Source organism: Misgurnus anguillicaudatus, chromosome 18 (genome assembly GCF_027580225.2).
Source record: "Misgurnus anguillicaudatus chromosome 18, ASM2758022v2, whole genome shotgun sequence".
Lineage (NCBI taxonomy): Eukaryota > Metazoa > Chordata > Actinopteri > Cypriniformes > Cobitidae > Misgurnus > Misgurnus anguillicaudatus.
In genome coordinates, this window is record NC_073354.2 from 15,410,991 (window position 1) to 15,414,645 (window position 3,655).

The window sequence follows — 3,655 nt, forward strand, 5'->3', positions numbered from 1 at the left end:
ATACTTGATTGCAGCTAAATTTATTTATTAATAATATAATTTACTTGTGGGTACTTGTGAGAGATCATACCTTTTCAAAAGGTATTGAAAAAGAATACTCCACGCTAAAACATAACACAAATCTAATCTGACTTAGAATACCTGTACATGCAGTACAGTAATGACAGTTAATAAAGAAAGTACAAAGCAGATGAGGTGCGCATATTGAGACATGCCTTAGAGGCTCTTTACACTTGGCTTTAAAGGAATAGTCTACTCATTTTCAATATTAAAATATGTTATTACCTTAACTAAGAATTGTTAATACATCCCTCTATCATCTGTGTGCGTGCACGTAAGCGCTGGAGCGCGCTGCGACGCTTCGATAGCATTTAGCTTAGCCCCATTCATTCAATGCTACCATTTAGAGATAAAGTTAGAAGTGACCAAACACATCAGCGTTTTTCCTATTTGGGACGAGTAGTTATACGAGCAAGTTTGGTGGTACAAAATGAAGCGTACCGCTTTTCTGGGCGGATTTGGAGGGGTAACTGTATTTTATGGCGTAATAGCACTTTTGGGAGTACTTCGACTCGCCTGAAAAGTCCGCTCCCCTTCTCACTCTCATACTGGGAGAGGGAGGGTGTTACTGCGCCGAGTCGAAGTACTCCCAAAAGTGCTATTACGCCATAAAATATAGTTCCTCTTTTAAATCCGCTTAGAAAAGCGCTACGTTTTATTTTGTACCACCAAACTTGCTCGTATAACTACTCGTCTTAAATAGGAAAAACTCATTGCTGGGGCTGTTGTACCTATATTGTACTTTGCTGGCCAAATGGTTAGTTGTTCACTTAAAAATAATAAATTCTATGTTACTTGAATGTACCAAGGTACAATGTATTATTCCTGAAATAAAAAAAATATATATTTGCACTAAAATGTCTAAAAGCTGACATTTTTTTTGGTGTTTTGGGATGTAATATAAAATGTGGGACTGGATTTAAAAGGCCTTACATTTTTTTTAAATATGACTTATTTGTCAAAATACATCACTAAAGTAAAAACAAAAGGTTCCTACTGTATCTAAGAACAACAGAATACATTCTGTTGAGAACAACTTCCAGAATACATTGTTACCTAGATAGAGCCTTTGTTAATTCAGTGCCAAAAAAAGACACCCTGCTTTGATATCCTTAGGAGACACCTGGAAGCTGAGCATGGATCTCACGTCTGCAGTAATCTCTGACATGTTATCTATCTGCATGCAGAGTTTAGAAAGCACATTTGTAGTCTGTAAATGTCAATTAGGGCTCAACATAGAGGACTGCCCAGTGGCCCGGGGCAAGCGTGAGAGAGGTTCGGGCCAGTAAAAAGTATTGTCACTTGCCCGATCGGGCCAGTGCTTCACCCTCAGTCACTAAAATATATTTTCATCAATGTATATTATTTAACATCTTGGAAGCAGACATTTACTTGTGTAAAACACGACGAAATAAACGATGCAATATTTTGCACAAATTGCGGTCCGTTTACAGGTAAAGCAGAAAAGTTGGGAGCCTTTTTTCGTTGTAACATGTCTGTTGTATATGTACAACTTTTGAATTATTTTTTTTTAAATATGTGACACTGATATACAGACTGGGCCAGTATAAAAAATTATTTGCGTTGAGCCCTGTCAATCATTCCGTTACTGCTGTAGACAGTAGTAGTGTTATATGTAGTACACATGGAACAAAACCGTTTTCTGCAAAATATTTCCCTTTAAAAATGTCCTGTAGCATTTCGGCACAGATATGTATATATATATTTGGTACCAATATGTACCTTTAAGGTACTAATATGCACTCTTCAGGCACATAGGTATACTTTTTGTAAGGGTACAGTCCCAGTGACAACTAGGGACTGTTTTGTCTGACAGTCTTGGGCCACCATGCCACCAGTAGATTTGTTGTTTTAAATTGTAATTTGTTACATTTAAATTATGACCATATATACACTGTAAAAAATTAGCTGTAATTATGCAGCTGGTTGCCAGTAACTTAGACGATAAAGACGGAAAATTTGTAATGTTCATTTAACTTTGAACAGACTGTTGCTAGTAAATAACATAAATGTAAAATCTACAGTAAGTTACTGGCAGCTAGTTGCCAGTAATACCCAGTAATACTGTAATTTCTACAGAAATTTTTTACAGTGTAATTATTTATCATACACTAAAAATGCTGTTTTTTTTCAACCCAGTGTTGGGTCAAAAAAGAAAAAGCGTTGGGTTAAATGAAACCAGAAAATGTTTATATTTGACCCAACAATGAGTTAAAACAACCCATCATAGGTTAAAATACAACCCAACAGGCTGGGCTCGTACCTTTTTGACCCAAGGTGGAAATTATCCAGCATTTTTTAGACTGCAGTATTAGTATACAACCAAAAACACAGAAAATTTGTATGCATCAAGTGTCAAGAACTTAGTGTGATCTCCCCTAGTGTCTCTTATAGTGAAATAAAACCCTAATTTCTAATCTAATTTCAGTCTTCTAATTTCAGTTCAAGATGTGTTTTGTGCCAAGAGAGGTCACACTAAATATTGACTTTTGCCTGAAGCAATTTTGTCCTGAAATTCGTGTACATATTTTGTGTATTAGTTCGCATATAAATGAAGGGACTGAGAAAGTAAATGGATGCTCGTTAAAACGCTAAAATAAAGCTGGTGATGGCCTTTTGTACAGTACTGCAGATCAACTGGTTTAAATCCTTTTAGATCTAGAATATAGTGTACATGTCTACATATAGAATCCTTACAGAAGGATGACGCTTAATTGAATTATAGGGTCATTGTTATTTAAGACTCAAAGTGTGAAGCATTAGCCAAGACAGTAATGATGTCTTTTTATAGAGAAGTCAACACATCTGACCTGACATTTGCTACTTCATATACTATACGACACGTGTATCACTTAAGTCAAGTTTCTCTTTCCAAACAAAATTTCTTGCAGTAAACACTTGCCAATATATCAGATGCTGTCCACTGACATTACATAACCCCTGGTGTTTGGGTCAGTGTGTCTTTCAGAAGTTTTGAATGAGAGAAATTATTTCAAGGGACCTGACTTTGTCTCTGAACCTTCAATACATCATACTACGACATTCATGACACAATAAAAAATGTCCCCAGAAAATATTGAAGGTGAAAATCAGCAAACTATTAATAACCTGACCCACCTCATCCATCAACCACCTAGTTAAGAGTCAATTCCCAGCCACTGAGACATCTGAAACAAGCTGCATTTTGTTTTAGCTCCTCAACTTAACAGGCTGGCAGGTTCACTAAACAGGGCAGAGCCCGAAGATCCCATTTCAAAACAACTCCAATTACTCAGTAAGACCAACAAGTTAATACCCCTTCAAATCGGATTAGCTGTTGTATTAAGTCGAAAATAATGGAGCAGACTTTGCAGACTAAATGTTATGTATATTCAGGGACTTTTAATTACCGTCTGCTTCTGACGGGGTAAGTGTGTGATTATTTGAAACTGTCCTAAGAGACTTCATTCCCTGGCTTTGCGGTGCTGGAGTCACAGGTATACAGCCCCACTGGACAAGTCTGATGGATGGTTCTCTCTCGTCGAGTTTCCATCCTCTGCTTCCGGAGGGAATGTGACATAAATAATTGGTGTCA